The sequence below is a fragment of the Megalopta genalis genome, chromosome 13 (assembly GCF_051020955.1).
Source record: "Megalopta genalis isolate 19385.01 chromosome 13, iyMegGena1_principal, whole genome shotgun sequence".
NCBI classification, from domain to species: domain Eukaryota; kingdom Metazoa; phylum Arthropoda; class Insecta; order Hymenoptera; family Halictidae; genus Megalopta; species Megalopta genalis.
In genome coordinates this window covers 9454389-9468696 of record NC_135025.1, presented here as the reverse complement: position 1 = coordinate 9468696, position 14308 = coordinate 9454389, and the positions used below count along the sequence as shown (strand labels likewise).

General features: G+C 38.6%; 1 protein-coding gene and 1 long non-coding RNA gene across 5 annotated transcripts in view; one reads left to right on the top strand and one right to left on the bottom strand.

Moving 5' to 3' along the window:
• LOC117224884 (uncharacterized) overlaps nt 1-4017 on the top strand; it is a 28970-nt gene extending 24953 nt beyond the window's left edge. For 3 of the 4 annotated variants that reach the window (XR_013034680.1, XR_013034679.1, XR_013034678.1), the window contains 3 exons: nt 1197-2191; nt 2336-3458; nt 3527-4017. This is a non-coding gene — a long non-coding RNA (uncharacterized LOC117224884). Of the gene's footprint in view, nt 1-1196; nt 2192-2335; nt 3459-3514 lie in introns of all 4 variants that reach the window. The other variant, XR_013034681.1, reaches the window with a different exon arrangement.
• The window catches only part of LOC117224883 (protein amalgam), a 270190-nt gene that overhangs the window by 181271 nt on the left and 74611 nt on the right, over nt 1-14308 (bottom strand). The window lies entirely within an intron of this gene.

Below are 14308 nucleotides of genomic sequence, written 5' to 3'. Positions count from 1 at the left end.
CCATTAACCTTTTTGTCTAGAGAATAAACTCTCGTTTCTAATTCGACGATTCTGTAATTTAGCCTTATATCTTCCAGTGTTTTTCGGAAATTTTGTCTAAAAAAATATATGTATAAGTTATTTCGACTAATCAAGTTTAGTGTGATAATATTATATCAGGTCGTTTCATCATTTTCATACTAAACTAATTCATATTAACATTAAACCGCCAGAACTCCTGCAAAGACGGTTATTTAAACAATGACACATTAATCAATATTGTCAACAATTTATCTCGACCCAGATTCAAAAGTTTCGCTTGAATTCGTTTAACAGCGATTGTCAGATGTTAAAGATACTAATAAGAAATTCGACGGAAGTTTTACAATGTCCTAATAACAACATTCCACTTAAAATATATAATTATATTTTATAACTTTTTAACTATCATTTGAAATTAAATTATCATTCAATGAACAATCCGATTTTTCTTTCTGAAAAATGATATACAAAAATATTTTTACGATAATTAGCATTTCATGTATCGGTTTATAAATCGTAGAAAATTGGAACGCGAAAAGCAATTAATTTGATCTTCCGCATCTCTCCGCTTTGACGAAACAGAATATTTTTCCGAAATCCAAGAGATTCGCTACAATTATTAATTTAGGATAGACTGTTTCCTAATTCTTCAGTAATTACACCATACGTAATTTATGCATTTCAAACACAGTATCCCATTGCCGCCATCCGTTTCAACTCTGCTTCATCATTATCTTCAATATATTCTGTGCTTCATAGTAACCAAAATTCCGTGCTGACACGTGCAATGTTAATATCAAATGGCTACACGACGTTAGCTTACGTTTGACAGACGTGTGACCGGAATATTGAATGTAATAATCGAACATTCGGAAGACCGATCCTTGAATGATCGGATATAATTATGGTCGTGACACGATGTCATTAAAAATTGCTACGAAACAAATCGAAGCTTTTGGCGACCATTGGGATGCTAAGTTATAGATTGAAATCGTTTTGCTTTGCTGAAATAATTCATGTTCACAGTATAGCTACGGTGAAAATAAAACTCGATGAAGCATAGAAAAACAATCGAATGAAAACGAAAACATTAATTGCTCTATAATAAAAGCAAAACAAACAAATCTTGTCTTTTATTAAACTTTTATTTATTAAACTCTTTTTTAAACTCTTAGATTCTTTAAAATGGCGCATATTTGAGGAATATTTCATATCTCCCAAGCTCTTAACACTATACTTTTCGGAGCCACCGTAGTTCTGATATAAAATCATTCTTTCGGCGAGCATACATCTTGATCGACCGAAAGGGTTCGGAAGTGCCAGTATTATTTCAGAGTGGCAACATGAACGTTTCGCCATCGCTGTTCATCGTACATTAACCCAAGGCTGACGGATGGCGTGGCACGGCAGCACGGGAATTGATTAAGCATAAGTTCGTGACGACAGAAGGCTGGAAATGCGTGTGCGCGCCTGGTGACAGAGATCCGCGGCCGAAGTGTGTATCGGCGAGGCAAATCAGATTAATTAGCGAATACATTGACTAACGGAGCGAGGCACGAAGTCTCGCTTTGATAAGGTCTCCGAGCCGGGAGAGGTCGAGAGTCGCTCCTTGAATGACTGCGATACGAGAACGGGAAAGGATACAATCGACGGACGGAACAATTCACAAATCTGATGACGTTAAAGGGAGCTCGTGCCACCGGAACAGGACTCGAGGCTTTGATCCTAATCCGTACGGGGTTCGGCGCTGTCAACGATCTAATTGTGTTCCGCGGATCGAGATACGTCGTGTAATCAATGACTGGAAATCCATTTCGAACCTTCGAGCTAGGCCCAAAAAGCTGGCCAAGATACAACGGAATATACAGACCCGTATTATCTTTTATTATTTATACACTCGTGTAGCGTTCTGCGTTCAGAGTAAAATATTTTATAGCACTCATTTTTCCCTTCGCCCATTTTTTATTTACGAACACTTTTCAGACGACCATACCATATATTTTTCAGCAATGTTCACTTTCCGATTGTTCGCCTGTTTAAAATCATTCAAATTTGAGGATGACCGATTGTTTATTGCGATATTTCGCATTTGTCGAATTTTGAAGAAAGGAATTTTTCGGCGTCCAAGCGAGTCCCGATGTTCTTTATTGCGTCGTTGGAAACCGTAAAGGTATGTGTAAACAATGTAAAAAGAATTGGCTGCTAAGATGTGACTGAATGGATGTTACATTATTTTTTGCACTGCGATCTATGGATCAACATAAAGCATAATAAATAATATATTATACTATTACCAAAATTATCGTGTTTCCAGGAAATTCCTGAGGTTATTTGAAGTAACTTTTTCCTTAGCGAAAATGCAATCCGCGGCTTTGTTTACGAGTTATTAACGAAAAACAGTGACCAATGAGAGGCGAGCTCGCCTAGCGCTAGGCGGCCGAGCCAATCAGCGGGCTTCGACCGCTCGTTGGCTCCGCCTCGTGGTTGGTTGGTCCTCCTCCTCTCATTAGTCACTGTTTTTCGTTAATAACTCGTAAACAAAGCCGCGGATAACATTTTCGCTAAGGAAAAAGTTATCTGAAATGACTTCAGGAATCACCTCCTGGGTTTTAACATAATTATGAGGCACCCTGTATTTTGATCAGTACACAGTACTCTTTCCATCGGTGGTCCATGAGCACTCCAAATGTCTAATCTCCGATTTAAAGGAGCAAGGTGGTCGAACGGGGGAGCGGCACCGGCTTCGATCGTGAGGCGCGACGGCTTCTGGCCGCGTTCGAAGCAATGAACAAGTCACGGAGCGTGAACTTACTGAATTATTTTTACTACGCGACAGTGGTATTTTTAAGAAAAACACTGCCCACCCTTATTTTAGAATCTCTGAAGAATATTCACTAATTTTTCGGAGCCGAAATAGTAAGCGGTTTAACCATAACAGACGCTTTAATTACTAATCGAGCCGTTTACAGTGAAGATCAACAATAAGAAATCCCGTCAAACTTACGCAAAAGATATCTTTGTTTCAATAATTTCGCATTCAAACAGAATTCAACGAACGATTCGCAAAGCTGATTTAATAATAAATCGCGTTCAAGAGCATGAAGGATATGCTTGTTTAAGAATATCATTAATAGTAAGCTTATCCATTTAGGGGTGAGGATGCATTTGCTGCTGGGAAATGTAGGTCACGATTCACGGTGTCGGTGCACTGACCTCGCACAATGTTCAGTTGATCCCAGGTCGATGGCCATACCGAGGAAGGGACACGGTCGAAGGGACCTTAGGTAGGAACGGTATGGTAAACACGGAGTTTACAAAAGTCCCTTGGCGATCAAGTATGTGCCTAGGCCCTAATAGCCGGCCTCGCACGATGAATTTCGCTGGGTGATGTGCACGTTTTCGCCAACGGCATCGGCCCGTGCCAGATGTGCCGCCAGGTAAAATTTGTAAAATTCTTTAACAGGGTTTCCTGGACAAAGCTTGCGATTTTTAGTCGCTCTTTCAGATACCGAATGATTCGAGTATTTGTGGAGCGCCGCGGAAATGAAAGCAAAGGAAGCAGTTATCGAGGCCCACTTTGAATGCAGGAATCAACGAGAGGAATCCAAAGGACATCCGCACACCTTTCTCGACTGTCGACGATTAATTAAGTGGCCAGTGTTTGATGACCAGTGTTTGTGAAAATGAACTCTGTGAACTCCTTCGATCAAAATGGAATCAACGAGAGGAATCCAACGTACTTTTCCTGATTGCCGAGGATTCATTAAGTGGTCAATCAATGGCGACGATGTTGTGAAAGTGAACTCCGTACTTACTATCTGCTATCTTTCCATTTCATTAAAATATTTTATCGAAATAATAAATTTTTTTGCTCTTTATACCAAACAGCTTTCGTCCGATACATAGTTTTTTTGCAAGAATAATTCAGGTGGAAGAGTCGTATAACCCACCCTGTATAACAAAAATAATATACAATGCGAACTATGGATTATCAAATGTTAATTAATTCATTACATTACCTTCTTCGATGTTCCAGATTAAGATCGTGAATTTTTTAACGGTGTAAACCGTGCGATTTCAAGCATAATTAATTAGTATCCGATGTGTAATGGACAGTATGAATAATATATCGGATTTCAAATAAACTTCTATATTGAAACAAGCACCGTGTAATTGAACAACGCCCCGGATTTTACCGTAACAAGACCGTGGGTTTATTGAAACACCGCGCTTCCTGTATGTACATACATTTATGCGCGGAGGCAAGAAAAACGAGCGAGACATGTAACCTTTAGTTTCGTTCGGATACATTTACGATCGATAAGTTGTATTTGCGCCCCGTTAAACCATTGCCTTGCGATTCCTTTCGCAATTGTGCCCATCGAAACTATTTTATCGTCAATAATCTGCCGGATGGAAAACGGATTCCATATTTATCGCGAATCTACGCCGACTCTAACGACTTCACCGTGTAAAAACGAAGACGGTTTATTTGGCATGACCTGTACATTTATTACTGTACTTTCGTTTCAATGTTAACGACTTTCGACGAACAAGACGGTTCTGTAAATTACATTTAACGCGTTGAGCGCCTCGTCGATCATGTACGGACGACACTAATTTATGATCGTTTTGAAATTCATTTTAATCGTGATATATCGACAAAACGGAATATTTCTAGAATGTTTAAAACACGACGAGGCCAATTAGTACTTTCCGTTGCAACCGTTGACTTTCTAGTTTCGGTTTTATTAATTAAACGGTTTTGGAAATGTTTGGAGTCGATATTCGCCGCTTAACGTGTTAATTATTCAGTATCATTCTGACGTGAAATTATCTGTTTCGCGTAAAGCACAGCCAAATCGAGGTCGTAGTTGTGGTTTAAATGATGCCATAAAAGGATCGCAGAGGGAAAAATTGAATTCGATCTGAATACCTGTTTTTTCACAACTTCATTTCGTTTTTTTTTTGCACGGTTCTACTGCAAAAGCATTTATGGAAAAAGTGAGGCAGCAGAAAAATAAACCTCCGTACACGGTTTAAATTTTTATCCTGTGCGGATTTGTTCTATCTCGATCCGAGCCCGAGATTTTTAGATTTAATTGAACAGGCATGCAAAGCAGAAATAAGAAAAAAAAGGCATTTCACATTTAGAAAACATTGAACTCGATATTACATAAGCTTGGATAAATTGGAAAAAATGAAGGAAGTGAAAAACAGGCTATCATTGAAGTCAAACGTAAATATTATTTTCTCTGCTGTGCATGAAAATGCCAATTTTAATTAACTTTTTGCTACGACAACGGGTGAACAGGAAATGAAATTTCATTTACCCCTGTATTGTGACTAGACAAAGGATCAAGCACCTCGCAGAAAGGTACGAACTTTACAATATGCACGCGGTCAGTGCACATAGCAAGCCGAAGATTATTTTTCAACGGGGTAACGCAGCCACGGATAAACGAAAATATCAAAGCTATGTTCAAAAGCAAAAAAGGGTATATTTAACTGCCACTCGTACATTCTATCGATTTAAATTTTATGGAGAACTGGTCGGATACTGGTACACGCTCTTAAAGAAAGATGTTTGAATTTCGTCAAATTGAAAATATATGACTTGGAGAAAAGTGAAAATGCATAAAATCTATATACAAAGGACTGTTAGAGATTAGTACAGAAAAAATATGTACACTAAATGTATATATATTTAATATAAATATATATTACTGTACATATTAATGTACCTGTAAATATATTTTACTGCACATATTTATAGTCACTCACAAAATTGAGCGTACACCTTTTAAATCGCAATAACTTTTTTTAAACTGGACTAAGCGACATGAATTTTTTTTTTAAATGATAGAAGAACTTGAGGATTTTAATGAAATTTTCAGCATGCATATAAGTTATCGAGATCTACGGGAGGCATTTTTTAAATTTCCGTCATAAGCTCAGATAAAAATGTTGAAAAACGAGTTTTGTATTTTTTTCTCATTCTAAATAATAGCAAAATTTAAAAAAAGCATTGTAGTTATCGTCTAGTAGACGAGTCCTACTATTACCTAAAAAGAAATTCAAGTCACTTAGTTCAGTTTAAAAAAAGTGATTTCATTTTAAAAGGTGTGCGCTCAATTTTGTGAATAACTCCATATAAATATGTACAGTAAAAATATATATTTGCATTCAGTTTTGATAAACGAAAATATCACGTGTCTTAGATTACATTTTGATTGTTATCCTAATTGTTGTGGCTGTAAATAAAAATTTACCGATAAATAACTTCTTACGATGTAAACAATCACACCGTATCGTACGTATGAACAACAAATTATTATTCGTAACACAAATTAGCGTGATTACATGTGCATAGAGTCTTACAACATTTCCGCGAAATGTAATAAAAAAAGAAAAGATGAATTCGACATCTTTGTTGTATCCGAAGAGTTGCAGCAAAATTGTAATTTGGCGAACACCATAGAACCACTTATTGAATTCTGCTTCTATTCTCACCGATGAAACCGAAATTTAGCAACGCGCGATTCTCTCGCGTTCACGTTCCCGACCGTTTCACGGAGAGACAATTTAAGTTTATGTCGCGCGAGCATAAAGTACACGTCCGATGGACACCGAATAAACATTGAAACGTCGCGTTCCGGCGCGGCGCCGTGCAATTCGCACGATTTTATCGTACGTGCGACGTACGTTACGTTAGACACTTTTATCCCGATTCTCTCCTTTTGTTGCATTCCTGCCGTTGGATTCCTTCGCGCTCGGGCGCCGCGAAAACTCAAATCGATATTCTATTTATGACGGCGCAGTGTCAACACGTTGGCCGATCAAAGAAGTTACTCCCGCCCCCGACGAAAGGAGGATACGTGCCGTCCTGGAGGGTCGAGGAGGGCCAACATTTTCTTCTAAAATGAATGGAAACAAAGTTTGATAGCTACTCGACAGAGTAGCCTTCCTTTTTCGAAGGAAGCGAACCGGCTGTGCGCGAATGCTCGCCGGAAACGCGGAGCAGCTGCAGAAAAATCGATGCGCAGGAATGGCGAACACACGTTCCACTACTCGCAGTTCTATTTTAGAATCCTTAAAACCTTAATTAACTTCTCCGGCAAACAGATTTGAGCTATGCATATTTAGTGCTGATAGAAGCCGAACAAAGTTTACCCAAGAGGTGCCATTACCGATAGAAGCTAAAAGGATTGGACGTGAGAAATCCACGAGGTACAACGAGGTATTCGTTCCTTGCCAACTTATATCCGCTGGAAAATCGAACCTTTTTTGTTTCCACGTATTCCCGCGGATCCGTCCGGAAACCTGAAAAATTAGCGAACCATGCGCTAAGTATTTTAATCGGGCAGTTGCTGAAAGCTCGCTGGTCCATTGCAGCAGTTTCTATCATTAGAACGATTTCTACTTTTGTTTGATACGGAATAACTAAATTAAATTGTTCAGGGGGAAATTTCTTTTCCTAGAAAGACATTGACATTTCTCTCTTCTTCCCTTTCCGGTTAGTTTATTTTTGTGTCGTCTCATAATAAAAATTGTGCTTTGCGTTATCAGTTTCGTTGTTATTCTTTTACAGCTAATTTGCAAAATCCTTGTCTGTCACAATTTCAAGATTAACGTTCCTTCACGAATATCAAATTGCAGTTATCGCGGTCAATTTGAACCCGTGTAACGTGATTTCGGATTCAATTAAGTAAACCTCGATTAAGCAAATTGCGAAATTATTAATTCGGTTAGCTGTATCGCGAATATTTCAGAAAACCGTGTAATCTCTGATGGCTCGGAATCAGAGTCGTTCTAGTTTCTATATCCACTATGACGACGTACATTCTTGTCAGCTTTGCGAGACAAACTACGCTTATAAAGTTTTAGACAGCGGCTTAGAATCATCTTCCGGTAGTTATGAAACCAACAACGTAGGGGAGTTTAGTTACGACAGTAACGGCTGCCATTTGATGTAACAACGTATAAAACGACAGTTTACATCATGTTTGCACGTGCACTATCTTAGCTGTAAACATGCCTCGGATCGGGGTTAGAGAACATCGTTGAATACGCCATTCCTTAGCTGACGAAACGTGAACAGCGAACAGCGAAAACGTGAATTTCTATTTTGGAAAAATCTGGTCGACTTGAAACTGAATAGTCACAGAGTCGTCTTAAATTTTTATGAACCCATTCTACGCATATTTAAGAATATAAGAGTATAAGTACTCTGTGTTGCACAAATTTTAAATTGGTAGATCGACATAAAAGTGTTAATAATAAATAACAAGAATCGCAAATTAAATTATTAAATCGATTTTATATTTTGGATTTTAATCTGTTTCGACTTGCGAAGCATTTCTACGTGTTAAAGACTTTTATCTGTGAAAAGTGATCCTGTTCGTTACAATTGAATCGCAACGTCTGCTTCGTCGACTATAATATGGTGTTTTATAATAATTCATTTGTAACAGACGGATTTCCACGTTTATACAAATAAATGAAATTTTATGTTTTAATTAACGCGACCATTCGCACCTATAAATTTGATTTTATACGAATAACTAACACTTTAACGAATTCAGCATTCTCCCGATTGTAATTTCCGTTTCAGATCTCCATTTCCAAGCCGGATCTAATTTCATCTAATTTTATCGTTTAAGTGGCAGAAATTGAACAACGATTTCTCCTCAAATAATTTCTATTAATGTAAATTTTCCAATAGTGTCTCAGCAAATATAGAATAATATCTAAACATGGAATTAGGCTATTTTTAACGTACACATATATTATAGATGTATATTTTGTATACATATACAGTAAATTCTCCCAAATTGTCCCTCAACTTGTCAACAAATGTGGACAATTTGGGGCTCGTTTTTATAGTCGTTGACAATCAGCGACTATTGCAAACGAGCCGCGAAACTAGAACAATAGTATCTCCTCTTCCCAAATTGTCCACTTTGGTTTACAAGCTGAGGGACAATTGAAGAGAATTTACTGTAATCAACATGGCAAAGAAAAAAAAAGACAATTGCAAAACATTGACACAGAAGCAAATCAAAAATTTGTTTCAGCTATTTGAAGTCATATTACATAAAACAATGTATTAAATAGTCCACTTAAAATATGTATCCAATGTTTCTTAAGATTTTTGGCAAGCTTACAGTAAAGTCTCGCCATCTTAAGTGTCACTAATTTTATATACTATATTCTTCGCATTTTCAGAGTATAAATAAATTATATCTTCGGTTATAACACATAAATTAGAGATTCCATTTTGTTCAAACGAATTAATACATGCAATCTCTTCAAACTAAATTCTATTAATTTCAAAAATAAGAGACGATTTTTCAGTATAATTTTCTATGGTGAGCTAGATTCTATTAGTTTCAAAAATAAGACGATTTCAGTATAATTTTCTATGGTGAGCTAGATTCTATTAGTTTCAAAACTAAGACGATTTCAGTATAATTTTCTATGGTGAGCTAGATTCTATTAGCTTAAAAAATAAGACGATTTCAGTATAATTTTCTATGGTGAGCTAGATTCTATTAGCTTCAAAAATAAGACGATTTCAGTATAATTTTCTATAGTGAGCTAGATTCTATTAGCTTCAAAAATAAGACGATTTCAGTATAATTTTCTATGGTGAGCTAGATTCTATTAGTTTCAAAACTAAGACGATTTCAGTATAATTTTCTATGGTGAGCTAGATTCTATTAGCTTCAAAAATAAGACGATTGCAGTATAATTTTCTATGGCGAGCTAGATTCTTATCAACGGATTTAGTGTTCACATCTTTTCTCAACTAAAGCATTATCATGGGAGTGTAAACAAATAATATTCTCGTTCGTAATACGTGAATTAAAAATTCAATGTTGTTAAAGAAAATAAATGCTTCCAATCTCATGAAGCTAAATCCTGATAGACTTAGATATGATCCGGGGGCACAGTAATCGAAGGGCCCACAGTAACCGCGCGTCACGTCTATTCTACTTTCCTTACGTTTATCAGATTCCATAGGGAACCGAAGATTTTGCTGCTTTCCGAGGAGCTTCGCCGGGCGACGAAGCCAGATCCGATGGACGCCAGATTCGTCCAGGCGCCGAAGGTAATCCTTTTGTCGTAAGGTGTATCGAACGAAACACCGATATTAGACAGTCGAGCGAAGCCAGGCCAAACCTGGGAGACTTTTAAATAAAATTGACAACCGGTAATCCGTGGACGGTTATTGGTGACGGGGAGCATTGACGTTCCGCATCAAATCGACGTTTTTCCCGTTCGATCCGCGCAATCTCTTTGTCAGCGGCGTCGGGCGCGCTGATCGATGAGTCATTTATCAGGTGGGTGGGTGCCCGTGTTGTCCACCGTGTCCGCTCTAGGATAGAGAAACCGTTCTCCTGTAGATAGGTGCTGGCGAAAGACCGCGATAAGCGCTTATCTGCTTCCTGAATTTATTGCCGCAGCAATGAAAACGCACCTGCCGCCCGCGCTTCCCTGCCCATTCCGATGTTAATTAGCCCGCCGCGCCACGTTCCGGGCATATTCTTAGGACCTTATAGATTATAGTTACGACGTCTATCAGCGGCCACGGGAACAATGGCGAACGACGCGACGACGTTGACACAGTTGCCGTGTTAAATGGCTGGGCGCAATCATTTAGGGAAAACGGATAATTACCGTGCCCCAACCTGCAGAGTCCTAGCCGGCTGATTTAACCGGCTCGATGCGATCCCGAGGCGATTAACGAACTTCCGGAAAACATCGGCTCCGGTTCCAACTAATTTCGAAGTCTGTCTGCGACTGCTTTAAACGTGTTTAATAAATATCTCCGGCGAGCTGTAAGTTTGATACTATTTGAATCAATGTTTCCTGGAAACCGCTCCGGGGGAACTGAACATCGATTCCCGGAATTGAAACGACGACGCTCGTCGTCGATTTTTCGTTAGGCTAATTTCAGCCGAGAATTAACTGTAGAGGTAAGGAGGACCCGCTGGACAATGCTGTAAGATACGATACCGTGTGAATAGAAAGTCGTGGTACAAATTGGATCAGGTAAATCAAAAAGTGATTAGATTATCCGATTATTATCGTTTATCCGATCCTTCAATATCAGAATTCTCTATCGTCTCGACATGTTTCGCATGTAATCAGTTCGATGTAATGCTACCCATACGTAAAATAATGGACGAAGATTAATCAATCTTCGGTTAGCTCGGATGATCGAGGTTCGTCTATTTTCGAACTTCCAAAATTAGATAAAATATCATCGATATCTTCACTATCACCACCCGATCAAAGACATCAAATTATTATTTCACGCCTATGAGATAAACTCGCGTTCATATAATTTTCTTCCACGTGATCTATTGGGTTGGCAACTAAGTAATCGCCGATCTGTTCAATGAAATAACAAACTTTTTTTACTTGAAATGAAGTTTAATCTGTAATGTATTTTCCATTTTGTTCGATGACCTTTTGCCATCTCTCTGACAACTTGAAAATTCCACGCTCGTAGAAAGTCTGATCCTTTTCGGCCAAAAACTGAGTTAAGTGAGATTTTACAGCGTCATCGTCATTAAAAGTTTTACCACGAAGGGAGTTGTCCAGGGATCGAAATAAGTGGTAATCCGATGGCGCGAGATCACAGGGCTATATGGTGGATGTAACATTCATTCCCAACCAATATCCATCAATTTTTGCCGAGTGGACAAACACGTGTGCGGCCTAGCATTGTCCTGGTGGAAAATGGCACCTTTACGATTGACCAATTCTGGTCGCTTTTCCTTGACCGCTGCATTCAATTTGTCCAGTTGCTAACATTCACGGATAATAAAAAATAACATAATAATAATAATAATAATTTTATAATATAACATTTACGGATATCATAAAAATAGGAGTGAGAGACATCTATAACCGAAATCGGCAATTACTTAGTTGCCGACCCAATTTGTACTAATCTAATTTTCTTCATTCATGGCACACGCAGATCCTTGAAATGCATGAAAAGCTATAAATCGTCTAATTGCATTTTTATTTTCTCTTTCGCGCGTACACTGAGGCGTTCCGTTTCGCTTAAAGTCGCATAATTTCGGCAACGTTTAGAAACTCGAAGCTTCCTTTGAATCGCGCATTCTTCGAGCATCGAAAAAACGAAAATAAATCTATTGTCTGAAAATTCTAGAACGGAATCTCCCTTTAAAAACACTACTGCAGTCGTTCCTTGGATATTTTACATCTTCACTGAACATTCGGATCAGCCGAAGACGCACATATTTACGCGACCTTATACACGCGAAATTGTGCGTCAGCGTTACACGATTGCGCCGTTCGCAGCATCAAAGGTTTCGTTGCATCAAAGGGGGCCGTTTCTTGATAAAAGGAACCAAGTTTCTCTGCGATTGAAGACAGTAACTCCGTGCCCGATCGGTACTGAATCCCGGATGCACAATAAACGCCATTTGGCGGAGGGTTTCCGCGAGTTGGCCCCCTTCGAAACGAGTCGATTATCGGTGCCGTTACATAATCTTGTTTTAGCGTTTTGCTTTCGGAAAGTCTGCAGCCCTCGGAAAGCAGAATCCTCGTCGATGAAAACGACGGAAGCGGGAAGGGAGGGAGGGAGGGGGCTTTGATTACGACACAACGACGAAACTTTTCTCCTTGAATATTCGCGTTTCGGTCTCGTGCTTCGCAAGTTCCTTGACGCCAAATCGGATTTGCCAATGAACAACAGACTTCGATATTCATTAGTAAATTGCAAGGGCAGGGCGGGTCTGTCGGATGGCTGGGTTAGGCGGGGCAAGACGAAGCGAGGCGCGCACTGCCACACCGCATTGATGAGAAGTTGTTCATGCTGAAGCAACATATTTTACACCGGCTGCGGAGGCTAGATAGGTAAACGCTGACGGCGAATAAGTTAAAGTGCATCGCATGTGAGCCGTTAATTCATTTCACGAACAATTAAGGCTGGGACCGGGTGATGGGTCAATCCCAGCACCGGCTTATCCCGATCCTGATGCGTCGAAAAATCGCTCGGCCACGACGGCTGCGTTTCTTCTTTACGCAAGCCAGTTCCGCCGGCGCATGCCGGACTCTGTCTACGTCGGATGCAGTTTCGTTTTCTGGATCGTTGAGCGATCGGTCGACCTGATACCCTGTTCGATTATTTCGGCCCCGCTTCGTGCTACATAAGATCGGGAATGAATGTATGTAAGGTGAAAGTACCTATTATGGAACGCTTTTCGTATAAGATGATCGTCGATTTGATTGCAACTTGAAGCTGTTATTGTTTCATATTTGTACTATTGTTGGATAGATCGATGTTTCTAAATAATGCAATGAACTTTGGAATATTTATTGAATGTGAATAAAAAATAACACGAGAAAAATAGCAGAGTACATGGATGTGTACCTATTGCGGTACGCGATATTAGATACAGTGAAACTCCAGTTATTTGCACCTCACGGGAGACAAGTCGGTTCAAATAATCAGATGATTTACATAATACAAGTGCGGTCTACTAGAAAATGCAAACGAACTCTACTTGCAACGGAACAGGAAATCGCAAATCGATCGATCAAAATATTTCTAATCAAAGAGTCTTGAAATATAATGTTAAACAATTCAGCGAGGACGAAGCGTATTATCGTCCTTTCCTGTAGAAAAAGAAATAGAGAACGAACTTGTCGATCGAAATGGTAATCAATGATTGGAATGTAAAATTTTGAAAATCGAAGAAATGTTGTCTGAAGTCATTTGTCATTTCCATTCGAAAAAGAAACTTGCGTTAACAGCAGAATAATCCATGTATGAATGAAAGAAGGCATTTAATGGGACACTGTCTTTGTTTCTAAAATATTGTAATTGATCGAAGTCATGCGTTATGAAGAATTGTTATATCATGAGGAAAATTTCGAATTTACATTTGAGATTTAAGTACTACATTTAAATTATAATTAATGCTTTTAAAATTATATATTGCATTCGTTTGAGTAAATGATGATGGTGATGGCTTTTTAATACCCCACATTTTATTGTTTTTACATAGCATATACGAAACAGTACGCAGTGTTATATAATACGCTCTTGCTAACGCCTCCTCCCTAACCTCGAAATATAAATTCGAGGTTATTATTGGAGTAAAAATCGGCCAAACATTAAGAAATTATCAAATAACGAATAAAAGAATCTAAAGAATGTCGTTCGCGTAATGCATAAAGAATCGTGATATGCTAAAAAGTCTGAAAAGTGTAACCAAATGCAAAAGTGACTCTACACAAT